This window comes from Nycticebus coucang, chromosome 16 (genome assembly GCF_027406575.1).
Source record: "Nycticebus coucang isolate mNycCou1 chromosome 16, mNycCou1.pri, whole genome shotgun sequence".
Classification (NCBI taxonomy): Eukaryota; Metazoa; Chordata; class Mammalia; order Primates; family Lorisidae; genus Nycticebus; species Nycticebus coucang.
This window is the reverse complement of record NC_069795.1, coordinates 66,880,000-66,896,800: the sequence shown is the minus strand read 5'-3', so window position 1 is coordinate 66,896,800 and position 16,801 is coordinate 66,880,000.

The following is a 16,801-nucleotide window of genomic DNA, read 5'->3' as shown; positions in this document are numbered from 1 at the left end:
TTGGAGAGACGTAGACTGGTGAGGCACACTGAGACAGACAGACTGATGTGATGTCAGCTCCTGGGGCTAGTTTGTTTGTTTTGTCCCATACTTGGAGGTGAAAAAAAACAGCCACCTAAAAACACGAAGAGGTACAGAATAAAAAATAAGCAACAGTATCGAAAGCAAGTCCCTACAAAAGTCTGCTGTCTCTGGCCAAAATACCAAAAGCAAGTCCCTGCAAAAGTCTGCTCACTTCTGGCCAAAATATCAGGAAAGGAGTAGACCATAAGATGCAACAATTTTAGAATTCTACTCCAGCTAAACACCACAAAAAAATAAAAAAATAAATAAATAAATTTAAGAAAATAAAAAGGCTGCTATGTGCTATGGCCCAACCCCCACCCTGGCCTGCAAAGGTTGAAGGGAGCCTGAACTCTGAACTTCCATTCTCACTAAGCTATAATGAAGTACCTCAACCTGCAGGTGTTAGAGAAGGCTGAGTAAGAAGACTATATTTCCTGTTGCATCTGATAGTAATGTGGCATTCCTGCCTCCCCGCCTAGGGCTGTGTTGTAGGAAGCCTAGTGCCAGTCAGGAGTTTAACTATCTCTCAGCCACCCCACTGAGGTGTGCGTGGAGACAGCAAGGGGACCAGTAAAGAGGCACCCCTCACCCCCCATACAGAGGATTATCAACCTGTTTGAAATACCGGATCCTGCCCAGCAGTAACCCGAAGTCCATTCCTGTCTTGGTGTCAATGGAGATGCAAGAGAGAACCTAGGTTTCCACTCTTACCTGGCAGTCATGAGTAAGCCCCCTCCTTACTTCCGTGCTGGAGCAGTGTCAGAAGGAGCCCGTTAAAACAGAAAGTTTAAATAAGTCTGACAGCCTCAAGATATAATACTCAAAATATATATATTCTAGTTGTTTTTCATACCAAAACCTAGGACAAACTCCTTTTAATAAAAAAAGTAGATATCAAGACTGAGATGACAGAGTTATTAGGTTATCTGACAAAGATTAAAGTAGCCATTATAAAAATGTTTCCATGAACAATTACAAACACACTTGAAACAAATGAAAAAGAAAAAAGCCTCAGCAAACAACTAAGAACTCTTAACAAAGAATTATATGATTAAAAAAACATGTATATAAACTTCAGGAATTTTAGAACTGAAGGATACAATAACAAAAACAAAAAACCCCAGAATATGGGCTCAACAGTAGAATTAAAGGGAATGAATGAAAGAATCAATGAACTCTAAGATGCTACAATAAAATTTACCCAGTTTAAAGAACAGATAAGATGACTGAAAAGAAAAAAAAAAAAAAAAAAAAAGAGCTTCAGGAACCTATGAGATTAAATCTAATATTCATGTCATTGGGGTTTCAAAATGGTAGGATCTAGGGGCAAAGATGAAAAAGTGTTTACAGAAATAATGACTGAAAACTTCTCAAATTTGACAAACTAACTTAAAAATTAAAGAAGCTAATTTGAATCTCAAACAGATATGCTCAAAGAAATTTATACCTAAGCATATTGTGGTCAAAATTCAGAAAACTAACAACAAATAAAAGAATCTTGAATGAAGTGAGAGAGAAATGACACCTTAGCTTTAGGGAAGAAACAATTTGATGATAGCGAATTTCAGAAACCATGAAGGCAAGTAGGAAGTGGCACAACATTTTTCTAATGCTGAAAGAAAAGAACTATCAACTCAGAGTTCAGTATCCAGGGAACGGAAAATCAAGGCATTATCAGATGAAGGAAAACTAAGTGAATTTGTGACCAGCCAGACCAACCCTTAAATAATGGCTAAAGAAATTCCCTAAAGGGAAAGAAATAATAAAAGAAGGACTGTTAGAACATTAGGAAGGAAAAAAAATAATAAAAGAAAGAATAAAAATATTGGGGTATATAATACCTTTCTCTTCTCTTATTGAGTTTTTAAAAGTATATTTGATGGTTGAAGCAAATATTATAATACTTTGAAATATGATTCTAAATAAGCTCTGAAAAAATATTTAAGATAGCTATGTTATAAATAGGAGGAGAAAGGGAGAAAGAGAAAGGTGAGGTTTCTATACTTCACTCACTGATAAAAATATTGATAATGTTATGGGACGAAGAGAGTCTGGCTACCTGTCACTGTCAGCCAATAAGTCCACCAAACTTTATTTGTCAGAAGGCCTGGATTCTGGAGGACAGTGAGAGTAGCCTCTCCAAGACTATTCTGTTCTTCTATTTTTAAAATTACTGGAAGTTCAAAGTAAAGAGCACATAAAAGTTCAAAGTAAGGATCACATTAATTTTTATTTTATTTATTTTTATTTTTTTTAATCTTTATTTTAAATAATCAGGATAACTCAGTGACTTACTACATTTCAATTCAAGAGTTAATCTCTTAAATCAATGCACCTAAACTACTCAAGATAGGCATCTTTAGAGTGGGAGCTTAATTTATAAAACAGTAAGAACAGGAGATGGGTGAAGGTGAGGCAGGACTTAACCCACCTGGACCAGCTGGGTCATGCCCTCCTTAGCCTGCCTGACTCCGCCTTATTCTCACTATATGTGCTTTCATAATAGTATACTATGATAAGTTATATCTATATTGTAAATGCCTTGAACAACCAATACAAACAGTACACAAAGAGGTATACTTAAATATTATGAACAAAAATGAAATTCAAAACATACCAATAAGAGTGGGGTGTCGGCCCCATATACCGAGGGTGGCGGGTTCAGACCCCACCCCAGCCAAACTGCAACAAAAAAATGGCCGGGCATTGTGGCGGGCACCTGTGGTCCCAGCTACTCAGAAGGCTGAGGCAAGAATCACCTAACCCCGAGAGCTGGAGGTTGCTGTGAGTTATGATGCCCAGCACTCTACTGAGGGTGACAAAGTGAGACTCCATCTCTACAAAACAAATAAAAATAAAAATAAAAAATAAAATAATTACATTTAATGTGTTTTATTTATTTTTATTAAATCATAGCTGTGTACATCAATATGATCATGGGGCACCATACACTTGGTTCATAGACCATTTGACACATTTTCATCACATTAGTTGACATAGCCCTCCTGGCATTTTCTTAGTTACTTTGCTAAGACATTTACATTCCACATTTACCAAGCCTCACATATACCCTTGTAAGATGCACCGCAGGTGTGATCCTTTCAACGCCCCTCCCTCTACCCACCTCCCCCCTCCCTCTTCACCCTTCCTCCCTTCCCCCCTTCCCCCTATTCTTAGGTTGTAACTGGGTTATAGCTTTCATGTGAAGGTCCTAAATTAGTTTCATAGTAGGGGTGAGTACATTGGATACTTTTTCTTCCATTCTCATGTTCCAGCTCCATCCTTGTAAACATGAAAGAGGTAAAGTTTCCATCTTTCTTCAAGGCTGCATAGTATTCCATGGTGTACATATACCACAATTTATTAATCCATTCATGGATTGATGGGCATTTAGGTTTTTTCCATGACTTAGCAATTATGAATAGGGCTGCAATAAACATTCTGGTACAAATATCTTTGTTATGATGTGATTTTTGGTCTTCTGGGTATATGCCCAGCAGAGGAATTACAGGATTGAATGGCAGATCTATTTTTAGATCTCTAACTGTTCTCCATATATCTTTCCAAAAGGAATGTATTATTTTGCATTCCCACCAGCAGTTCAAAAGTGTTCCCTTTTCTCCACATCCATGCCAACATCTCTGGTCTTGGGATTTTGTGATATAGGCTAGTCTCAGGAGTTAGATGATATCTCAAAGTAGTTTTGATTTGCATTTCTCTGATGATTAAAGATGATGAGCATTTTTTCATATGTCTGAAGGCCCACATGCCTTTTAAATGGCTTTAATATACTATTTATAGAACATTCCACTCAATAACATCAGAATACACATTCTTGTCGAGTGCCCACAGAAAGAAAGACCACACTTTTGGTCATAAAACAAACCTCAACAAATTAAAAAATTTTTAAATCATACAAGATATCTTCTCTAACCGGTATGGAATAAAATTGGAGATCAATGACAGAAAAATCACAAAAACTTCCGATACTTAGAAACTAAACAGCACAATTCTAAACAATCTGTGAGTCAAAGAGCAAGTACTACGAAGAATAAAAAAATACATTGAATTGAGTTAAAATGAAAATGCATCCTATCAAATTGATGGGGGATTGCTGAAGGAGTTCTAAGAAGGAAATGTGTTGCTCTAAAGGCTTATATTCGAAAAGGGAGGAGAGATGGGAATTGTAAATCAATAATCTACGTTCCTCCCTGGAGAACCTAGAGAAAGCAGAACAAGTAAAATTTAAGCAGAAAGAAAGGATTAGGATCAGAGAAGAAATAAATGAAAGTAAAAGAGAAAAATAATCTTTAAAAATCATGAAACAAAAGACTTGTTCTTTGGCAAAAATCTAACAAAACTTATTATCCCCATCTCCTCGCAAAAGAGAAGGAGCAGACAAATTACTGATATCACGAGGGAAGTGCGTGCTGTTGACATCTAAAAGATGCTAAGCAAGTGCTGTGAGTGATAACTCCACAAATCTGACAGCTTAGATGAAATGCACTAATACGCCAAAAAGCACTACCACCATTTACCCAATATGAAACAGAAAATCTGATGGGGCTTATAAGTACAATATTTGAATTTTTAATTTTAAAATTCCCAATTAAGTCCTCAAGACAAGATAGTTTCACAAGAGAATTCTTCCATACATTTGAAGAAACATTAACACAAATTCTATAAAATCTCTTTTAGAAAACAAAGAGGACATGGGAATTTGTTTTACAATGCTAGTATTTTCCAGATCCAAAAACCAAACAAAAACCGTACGTAAGTGAAAACTGCAGGAAAATGTATCTTACGACTATAGATGCCAAATTTCTTAACAAAATGTGAGCAATAAAACTCTGAAATACATGAAGGGATTTAAACAGTGTGACCAAGTAGGGTTTATTTTGGGGATACAAAGCTGGCTTCATATTTAAAAACCATGTAACCTGCTATATTAACTAGCTAAGGAACAAAAACATCACCCGATCATGTTAATGATGCAGATAAAAGCATTTGGCACGATTCAGCATCCATTTATGATGACATCTCTTAGATAACAAGGAATGCAGATGAGCTTCCTTGATGGGGCAGAGAACATCTACAAAAGTTCTATAGCTAACATTATACTTAAACGTGAACAACTGAATGCTTCCCTCCTAACTCTGGGTATGGGGCAAGGATACCTGCTCTTAACCAATTGTATTTAACATAGTACCAGAAGTTCTAGTCAGTGCAATAGCAAGAAAGGGAAATAAAAGGCATATTGATCAGGATGAAATAAATAAAACTATCCTTTTTGACAGATGACAGGATTGCATATGCAGAGAATTATAAGGAATGTCTAATAAAATTACTAATTGTATTAAGAAAGGTCATAGGCTATATGGCAATCAATTTTTAAAAATCAATGTTTTTATACATTAGCAATGTGCATTTGTGTCCCACTATTAAAAATAAAATGCCATTGTTCAAAATTAAATATTTAAATGTAAATCATACCAAAAATGTCAGAATTTATATGCTGTAAACTATAAAACGTTGTAGGAAGAAATTTAAAATATGTATCTGCAAAGAGACAGACCATAGTCATGGATTGGAAGACTCAATATAATGGATCTGCCAATTTCAGTGGAAGTAACCTCAGATGTCCCTCAGTGGATAAATGAATAGTTAAACAGACTGTGTTGTCAGGAATAAGGACAGTGTGGGATGTGGAAAAGCAGTGGGTGTGATTATAAAGGCAAACACAACAGGAATGACCCTTGTGGTTCTGTGTCTTGACTGTGTCAATGTCAATATCCTGATGATTATATTGCACCATAGTTTTGAAAATTACCATTGGGGAAAGTGGGGAAAGGATACGTTGTGTCTTTCTGTATCTTTTCATACAACTACCTGTTTATCTACAATTATCTCAAAGTAAAAAAAAAATATGAATACATACTGGAGGTGACAAAAAGATGTATACACATGTTAAGAGATGTTATCTATGTATTAGTTTCTGACTAATACGCATTAGTTTCGAATTACCTTTGAAATGTAATTCATCAGGTGAGTGCTATGGTCACCCTGATATAGGCAGGACAGTCAAAGAAAATGTTGAAGCACAGTTGTCATTCAAGGAGCTCAAGACCATTTTGAAGTGGTATTTGAAGTTTGAAAACAATACAGAAATATGATAATAAGAGAGGCATGTGCAGAACCTCCAACACCTAACAGCTGCCCACATTCGTGATGAGTCTGAGACGCACGGTGCTGTGTGTGATGTGCACAGGGGAAGATCCAGGAGGCCTCACGCAGCAACCAGCCCTGCTTCCTCTGCTGTGGTGTTGGAACAGTTCACACACTCGTCGCAGAAGTCTCCCAAACAATGTGTACCTGAGACAGGGGTTAGCAGAAGAAGCATATGGTGCAGTCTTTTTTTTTTTTTTTTTTGGTAGAGACAGAGTCTTACTTTGTTACCCTCGGTAGAGTGCCATGGCATCACACAGCTCACAGCAACCTCCAACTCCTGGGCTGAAGCGATTCTCTTGCCTCAGCCTCCCGAGCAGCTGGGACTACAGGCGCCCGCCACAACGCCCAGCTAATATGGTGCCCTCTTAAAACAGAAAAATAGAAAGTTTTCTTCCCAAGATGATTGCATGCCCCCTGAGATAGGAGAGCTTACTTGGATGAGAACTTGCCAGGACAGTGGATGGGATAAAGAGAAGTGATTGAGTTTCTCCCATGTTCTGCTGATTCATACCTTTGATTTCCACCGATGAGGGACCTTAAAGGATGTGGTGTCCCAACAGGCTGCCCTGGCACTAATTTGGGAAGAAATTGCCATGGCACATGCACCATACAAGTGGGCACTTTGCTCACTGGTCTCCAGCAGAGGTCTGTGGTAATCAGAAGCCCATGGACATGATGGCAGCCACTCTGAGCACCTCTTGTAATTGCAGAAGGCAGATGTGATCTGTATTCATCTTTTGTTACTAGCACATATTGAGTATTACAATTTTTAACATCGTCTTTTCCTTTCTTAAAATGTGTATGTATTTTTAGTATCACTGCAATTCAGAGAATACCAATTATTTAAAAATATAATTATCAAAATATACAAATCAGAATGAAATTTTGTTTTTATTAATATAGTAGCCCCCTTCATCCACAAAAAAAACTCATTCTAAGACACCCTCCCCCCACCATGGAGCGTGAAACCACAGATAGTCCCAAAACTGTCTATATTTTTTTCCTATACAAACAAACCTATGATAAATTTTAATTTATAGTTTAGGCACAGTAAGATCTTAAAAATTAATAGAATCATTACAGCAACATACTGAAATAAAAGTTACATGAGTATAGATAGACTCACTCTCTCAAAATATCTTACTCTGTTGTACTCACGTATTCTGGACTACAGATGACCACAGATAACTGAAAACACAAAACACAGAACCACGGATAATGGGGGACTACTGTACATTCGATAAGATGGAGAGGTAGGGTCAATTATGCGATAGTAACTCCAACATAGAGAAGAGCGTAAATTACATCACGAGAATCTACAACATCTGAAATAATGTAATGTGAAAATATCTATGATTCTATAAAGGATATCATAGGTAATTTTAATACTATCATGGTTGGTTGAATACATTCATTATTGAAGGAAATGATACATTCAGCTAGAGCATTAGTCTCAACCTTCCTAATGCCGCGACCCTTTAATACAGTTCCTCATGTTGTGGTGGCCCCCAACCATAAAATTATTTTCATTGCTACTTCATAACTATAATTCTGCTACTGTTATGAATCATAATGTAAATATCTGATACGCAGGATGGTCTTAGGCTCCCCCTGTGAAAGGGTTCTTCGACCCCCAAAAGGGTCGCGACCCACAGGTTGAGAACTGCTGAGCTGAGCATACTGAAAACACTGAAGTTACTTTTTTCCCATCAAGTTCACAGATCCCCTGTTAACAGCCCTTCTGCAGAAGGAGTATTCAGTAGGCTCTGAAACTGTCTGGAAGAACCGTTGCTCCCTCTGCAGTGCTGTCCTCAGAGATTTAGTTGAACTGTCTCTATTTCTCACTATAATTATGACTGATAAAAAAAATTGCTTCTTTTTGCCAGATTTTATTTGCATGGAGGTAGGGGATTAGCATTAGCATTGCCTTAATGACCTTCTCTCTGTCAAGGCCGCCCCTTCCATCTCTGATGCTGCCTTGAAGGGTAGAGTACCTGTTCTAGAGTGAGGGTGGGTGGCCATCGTCTGGTCATCATTCAGGCAGAGACAGAGGCCTACTTCAATTAGGCTGTGACTGGCTGGTGAATGACATTAATAGGAGCTAAAGAAGAAAAGTTGGTGCTACTGTGGCCATGGAAAGAATTTTTGTATATTGGTGTTGTTTGGGGGAGGCTCTTATTGATATTCATAAGGAACTTAAGTACATTTAAAAGGTGACAGTAAAATCTGGGGAGAAGAAAGAAGCTGAAGATACTGTAATACAACAGAAATACCACGGCACTCAGAAGTCTGCAGACAGGTTTCAGATCTCATCTCTGCCTCGGATAACATGTGGATTTGGGGCAAATTCATCGACTTCCCTGCTGGTTAGTTTTCTCATAGAAGAAAGGAGGGGATGACAATTCTCTGGTCTTTCTAGCTTTACCTTCATTTCAGTTTAGTGCTAGAAATACTGCAATAATATTTTTTTTTTTTTTTTTTTTTCCAGTTTTTGGCCAGGGCTGGGTTTGAACCCGCCACTTCTGGTATATGGAGCCAGTGCCCTACTCCTTTGAGCCACAGGCGCCACCCTGCAGTAACATTTTTAATGCTTCACATCTGTAGTTACATTTCCTTCCTTTTGAATACATACGCATTTTGTCAAAACTCTCATTTTCTTCCAGGATGCCTAATTTCTCTTTTAATACTTCAAAGCTTCAGATAGGCTCCTTCCAAGAGGATGTGACTCCACCTGTCACAGGTTACATTGGTCTTTTAAAAAATCATAGTCTCAACACTTTCTTTCAGTATCACTGTAAATGAATTACTTTACCCCACTATTTTTGTCTACGGTCTTAGAATTATGCAGATACCTTCTCTGATTATCGGCTGGTGTTTGATCCTTGGCCGTGACTTACTGAGAAGAGTGTGGTGTACAGACACCACTTCTGCCCGTGCACATGCATATTTCCGTGCTTTGGTAAGTTTTCTTATTGGTCCACGTGGGAGGCTGCAGCGGCATTTGTGCGTGGAGATTCTCCAGCATGGTTGAAAGAAGGGTTTGCATGTTAAGCCAGGTGTGTCGCCTAGTAAAGTATTTCCAAAACATTTTCTAATCACGTAAGTATTCAGACAGGAATTGTCAAATTTTAGAAGCAGTAACAGACGGGAAAACCCAATCACAGAACTTCAGGACCCAGAGGTGTCATTGCCGCCACATGCATTTTCAGCTGGATTAGCTATTTTGTCTCATTTTCAGCCTCTGTGTTTCGCACTGTTTGAGCGACTTTCCATTTTGAGGAAATTCAGAGTAGTGGGAACACCGCCGCTCTGCCAGAACCTTCTGTGACCTGTGCCTGCTTGTTTGCACACCTCCTATCTTATTAATGCAGCTGTGAGTGTATTTCCAGAACCCTTCCCCTGCCACGGTGACGAGGGATCAGGTGCCAGGTATGGTAATCAATCTCGAGGGCTTTTAGCAGCGCATCCTGCCAGTGTTTGACAGTGTGTCTCCATCAAGGAGACTGTCTTCCTTAGATCGATAAATCAATCCATTCTTTTTACGTCTTACGAAGCCATCCTCATGCCCCACGTCACTCTTGCCACGCCACACACAGACGGAGAATCGGAGTCGAGGTCGGCCCAGACTGTCCCCATCCACATTCTATCCCATAATCACATATCCTTCCCCAAAATCAATTCCCAGCACAGTGGTCATGGATCAAAGTCCAGTTCTTCATTCCTCTGAGCTGAAGAGTAAATCTATCTAACCTGCTGGGTGTTTCCGTGTGCTTAAAACTAAGTCAGTCACACCTGTAATTCAAAGGAGACTAATTGTAAGGTCTATGATTAGAGCTGCTCAAAGGAGGCAGCGAAGGTCTTATTGAACACTAGCAGATTGACTGACATGACTCCAAGGACTCCTGGAACTGCCTCAGGCTCTCTGGGTTGTGAAGGGCTCAGAGACCACCTAATGGATGCTCCTGTGGACCAAGAAGCCTCCACCTACCTTGTTGGCATGGGTGGGAAAAGGGGTGACAGTTGAGTCCCTGTCACCCAGGGAAAGTGACTGTATTTATTCCGTATATTAGGTTTAAGCCTGAGGTATCTTTTACACAATAAATTTTGCTGCTCTGTGGGGAAAATGTTGAAAACCAGTGATTTAAATTATGTCTGGTGTCCTCATGTTACAACTGTGGAATCTGAAACCCCTTTATATTGCATGGGTTAGACAAGGCCACACAGCTGGTAACCAGCAGAGCTGGGGTGAGATCTGTTTCCCTAAATGCCCACCTGTACTAAATCACTTTTAGAAAATGTCTGTGGCCGTACGGAGAGTTTTTCTAAGCAGAATGCTTTCCCTGTCAGAGTACAGGGAGGGACCTGGGAGACAGCACTGCGCAGTTGTTCCAGATGTAGCGTACATGATGGAAGGAGGGGTCCGCCTGGTGTTTACTGTTATTTTATGTCCAATCACTCCTGCTTCTTTATGGTTAAAAGGAAGATTGAACTGGTGAGAGAAGGCATGGGTTTTTAAGGCATGATATGAAAATGAAGTGTGATCCTCAGCCCCCTGCACAGCTTCCTGGTTAGCACAATCAACTCCAGAGACAGAATACCGAGGTGTAAATCTGGCCCCATCCCTACTGTGTAACCTTAGGCAAGTGAACTAAACTTTCTGGACCTCAGCTTCTTCCTCTGTCAGGCTGCGAGGACTCAAAAGAGTTAATGTACGTAAAAGATAGCACAGGGCCTGGTCTGTAACAGGGTCTGAATCTGTGTGAGTTACCATGCCCTTAACCCGGCCGCCAGGGAGCGTCATTTCCTCAGCACTTCCAACTTGGTGGCAGGATGCTGGGCGAAGGTTTTAGTATCAGTTTCACTTTTCTTAAGTCCCCACACAGCAAAGTTCAAATTAGAAAATAAAAGAATAAAACAAACGTATAAAGGTAAACATAATGTTCTTTTCCATCATCTGGAATTCATTTGTTTCCTCACAAAGAAGCAGGCAGCTTTAGGCTTTCACAGAGAGCAGCAGGAAATAACAATGAATGGGAACACTGCAGATAGGTTGTAATTAATTAGCCTACCGATGCACAATTCGGGCCTGGAAGCTATTCTTTATTAATACTTAGGAGCCTCAGAAAGAGCTGTGGCTATCTCAGCATTACAGGGGCCCAGAACTCATGTCACCATACTTTGTTTAGAAAAAATAAGGGAAGTATTAGGTTAAAAAATACATCGTATTTAAAACATATTTAAAGGTAATTTTCTTGAAGCACTATTCCAACACTCTCTGTAATAGCTGGTGGTATATCACGAAGATAAAAGAAAAGAGCTTCAAGGAAGAAACCGACCATGCGCTGGGGCCTAAAAATCGGCCCAAGATTGAGTCATAATTTGTAAGCTGCATATTTGAAGGGGAAGACGAGAAGAAGACATCCTATCCCTTTAACCACAAGGGAAAATGGATCTAGAATAAAATCCAAAAATGAGGCCAGCAATTATTTTCACAATCACTTGGAGGAGGATAATTTCAAAGTTCTTACTGGGAAGAGCCAAAAAGGAACTTTCTTGCATATGACACTATGCAACTTGAGGGCTAGAAAGGAATTTGGAAGTCATGTGACTCCTCCCTTCTCTCCCTGCTCTTCACCTCCGGCTCAGAGACGAGACAATAACGTTACTTATTATCAGACATAGAATTGGAACCCCCAGGCCCCCTGATTTTCAGCCAAGGGCTCTTTTCAGTACTGTCTATTATCTCTGCAGGCAGACGCTTGTCCACATATCCATTAGGGTTATCTAAACCCACACTGTGGTGACAGCCTGCTGAAATGAGCATCTACACTGATAATGATAGTTCATTTCATATGGGCCATAAAGTAGCAATAACTGTCTTTAGCTTCTTGGTCGAAGCCAGACCTATAATCTCAAGATAAATAGCTTTGCATGCATTTACCAAGCTCCTGAGCAAACCAGTCTCCCTTGTTCCTCCACTTAGGAGCAGCATATGCTTAATTTTCAGACTAATGAAATGATTTCAAGGAGCTAAATACGTATGATGTATTTAGTTGGTTTTTATTAAGTGGCTCCTTACAATTCTGATGTTGTTACCTATCTGCCTGCTGATGTTTCTATTTCCTAATTGTACATCCTCTCTCAATCATCACATATGGTTAACACACTTTTATCAGGTTCCATTGTGTGCCCCCTTGAATACCACAACTGCCAAACAAATTACTTTATTAATCTTCCAAGTACTTGTTTAAAAAAAAAAAAAAGATTTATAATTTTATGCACTCAGTTCCTCTATAATCACAAGCAAGGGCATCACAGTAACTATAATATTGAATCTAAGGTAAGACACGCATATGAGACCATTTTTCTCTAATTTTGCTAGATGTATGCGAAAGCTATTTAATTAAATTTAGCCATTTGAATAAGGTGTCTTCACTCTAATCTTTCTGTAGATCATTGCTGATTACTTTGTACTTTTTCTATCCTAACGTAGTTTTCAAAGGTAACCTAAAGATTCTGTTTCTTAAAATAATGGCTATCTTGGATTTCATATATAATGTTAACACATTTGTGTATTTTGTGGTCATTTCAAAGCTAACATGGTTTTCCTGTGTGATGTAACAGTAACTTGTGTTACAAATACCTCGTTTTAAAGTGCTTGCAGAGAAAAGAGTCTTGTTTTCACTCGCTTTAATTAAAAACCAGTATATGCATAGGTTGAGTTATTTTTAGAGTCAACCCACATGAAATATCTAAGGCTAGTAAAACCCCTGAACGATACAAGTGCCAGTTTTATAAACTGTGTGTATGCACAAGGAAAAAAGTTAAATATAGTTGCTATTTTTTTTTTTTTTTTGGCCGGGGTTAGGTTTGAACCCATCCTTGAGCCACAGGCACCGCCCATAGTTGCTATTTTCAAAGCGCTTACAAATGAATGAAGAATACCAGTGCAAACAAAATTGATATTTTATAAAATGTTACAAGATAATTATATCACATATAAATGCTTTTGGGTGTTAGTATGGATAAACCCTGCTGAAGAACATTAGAAGAGTTAGTGATAATGAAAGTGGGAAAACTTAACAGCAGACTTTGGGCTGAGAGCTAGTAGGTAAGACTGGCCTGGAGGGTCGATTGCATTATGGTTGTCAATATTCTCTGCCTCTATTGGTGTGAGGCTTGGCCATGTATTTTGCTCTGGGCCAATGGAATGTATGTCATTTTTAGGAGGAAAACTTAAGGATTAGTGTATGCTTTGCTGTGACATTTTTTTTTCCTTTCTGCCACATAGTTGGCAGTGATTCAGATAAACGCTGCTCTGTGGAATAGAATCATAGCCAGCCCATAATGGGCTTATAGCAAGAGAAGAAACAAACCTTTGTTGCCATAAGACCTTGAGATTTGGGAGTCATTTATTATTGCAGTATAATTTAGTCTGTGCTGACTGAGACAGATAGAAACAGGTATTCGAGGAAGAGGATGAGAATTAAGTAATTAACAGTATTCTTTGAGTGGAGGGAGGAGACCATTCTAACTTCAGGGAAAGGGGGTCTAAAAAAAATAATTGTAAAAGAACTCTAATAGTTAGAATGAAACTAGGGATAGAAGTCTAATTTTGATCTTGAAGTAAAGTTAGAGTTTAAATTTTGTAAAGCCTAAAACTGTATATTTTTTCTATTTTGTATTTGTGTACCCTGAAATATGCTAACGATTCACTAATCTCTTGTTGAAAGTATAGACTGAATTCAGTTGACACTGTGAACTGTAGTGAAAATTTAATTTTTAACAGAGAAAAAAAGACAAAACCATGAACTCTAATTGTGACCTAAGGAGAATGGTGGTAATGATTTATTGAATGACTATTGTCAGTTGTAATTGATAAAACTTTGTAAGTGAGTATGCTAGAATTCCCATCTGCTAAAATTCCCAGTATGCTAGAATTCCTATCTGAAAAATAGTTTTTATATAGTATAATCCTGCTTTGACCACAGACTGTAAGATATCTACTGACAATAAATAGTACCTCAGAGAATGACTTACTAATAGTTTCTGGCAAAAAAAAAAAAAAAAGCAGATGTAGGTATATTACAAAGATTTGTCCCTCTTACAGAATTTAACAAGTTATCAAAGGTTATTAAAAGATAATCCCCATCAAAATATGGCATTGCCTTGAATGAGGTTCACCATCTGGCCCATCTGTCAGTCTTCAGTGCCAAGCTGATCAGCTGTCATCTGTCATCCCATTCCTGGTGGCTTGTGGTCACTTTCGCTAGTTCTAAGCATGTCAGAATCACTCGGTCCCTAGTCTTTTCGGTTTATAGTACTTTGAATTTACAGATGTAAAAGTTCTGTTCAATATGCACACAACCCTAACTAGGTTTATCCTCAATCCATCATTTAACTTAATAAACTCTGGAGCTCTAGTTCTGTCTTGTGTAAGTTCTGAGCACACTCAAATACAATTTGCTTTAAATGCACAGCAACATTTCTTATTAAGAAGATATTAGACCCAGGGACTCATAATGTTACACTTAACTCAGCATCTGCTTCATCTCATACTGTGCCATGCTGGCCATGTCAAAATTAAATTAATTCAATTCAGAATTCAATTCAATAGCCAAGAGCTAAGTTATCCCAGACTCCACGAGGAGCAGGAGGAAATGCCACTCCGAGCCCAGACACTGCTTCTCCGCAGAGGACTAATATCAAACAGCTGGGCAGGTTTCGGCTCGTGTGTGCCTACGTGCTATTTCTGCTATTGATTTTTTTTCTTCCCTGGATTAGTTTTCCTTGCAAAAACAAGAAGGAAGCAAATTCACTGAGTTCCTCAGAGAAGGATACTCTTTTATTAATATTGCATGTTATACAGGTACAGGTCTCTGTGTTTACAGATGGGGTCGGGGATGGGGAACAGGGACTAGGACAAATGGTACAAACTGGCCTTAAACACCACAAGGGAAATACAAGGAAGCGCTTTCGATCTGTACCCTGAACATCTGCGGGATGACTCCTGAGCCTCCCAGTGCTGTGGACACTCATATCCCAGAGTGGAAAGCCTCAGGCTGACCACCAGGATAGCTGGGTGAGGTGCCTCCCCCAAGCCTTGGTCTTGCGTTCTCCCTTCAGACTTGGGACACTGTATTGGTGTGTGTGCTCTCAGACTTCTGGCAGCCTGTCATTCAGACCAGCAATCGACATTTCCTTGCTTTTCTTTCTGCTGACCCACTCGTAGAATAAAACAGGTATTCATCATATTCAGAGCCATATGTCAAGGACAACAAATACTCTCCAGGGTCTGTGGCAGTGCCCATGAGCCACGCTGGGAGCATGTGTAGGGTGGCAAGAGGGGACACCCTCACCCTTCCATCTAGTTTGGTCCCTCTGCTTCTCCTCTGTCCCAATAAATACAATTTTAGGGATGCATTGAAAGAGTAGGGGCCATGATGAGAGAGAAGAAGAAGAAGAAATCTATTTCAGATCTCTGCATCCCAGACCTGCTGTTTGATGTGTGGCCTGCAGTCAGTTGTTAATTTTTCTTATGCGTAGCCTCTTGTGTGTTGTGTCCAGTATAAAAGAAGGAAAACAATAAAAAAACAAACTCTGTAGTGCCCAGAAAAACCTGTGTCATAGTTCCAGTTTAATAGCATTTAATAGCAACTTAGCCAAGGGTAAATTGTCTCTTTGGGTTGCTTAGGTGTACAAATCTTACACCTAACATATATAAATAAAGGATTACTTTAAAAATGAATTGGCATGTTATCCAGATTGTACATATTGTAATAGTTGACCAGTCCTGGGGTGAGACTGTGTATATGTAAGTAAGAGAGGTGTGGCATGGTGTATAAACACTAGCACTAAAATGCAAGCAGCTGCCCTAGGACCATTGAAGATTGGATATTCGCGTGAAATTGCCCTAGGGTGCATTGCTGGTGCCAGACACACAGTAGGTACTCAAAATACTGATTTATGTTCCTTTTCTTTTCTTTGCTTTTTCCCTACTCTTCTATCAAAGGCTCTTTCTTTCCCCCAAACCCACTTGGTTTAATCAACATTCTTTTTTTTTTTTTTTTTTTATTGTTGGGAATTCACTGAGGGTACAATAAGCCAGGTTACACGGATTGCATTTGTTAGGTAAAGTCCCTCTTGCAATTATGTCTTGCCCCCAGAAGGTGTGGCACACACCAAGGCCCCGGCCCCCTCCCTCCTTCCCTCTCTCTGCTTTTCCTTCACCCCCTATAACCTTAATTGTTGTTAATTGTTCTCATATCAAAATTGAGTAATCAACATTTCTTTTCTTCACCCTAAGAAAAATACTGTATAGGAAAGTTCACACTATGGTATTTTCGAGAAGACTGTACTGACTTTCAATATTCAAAAGCTTGTCTTTAAAGACAGAAATGAGGACTTTTAGTTTAATTTCATTTCTCATTGAGTATATTCCTGACAACCCAAAATGGAGCTAAAAGCAGGCAGTACATCCGTAAGGGAGGAGTTTGTGAAGATCATG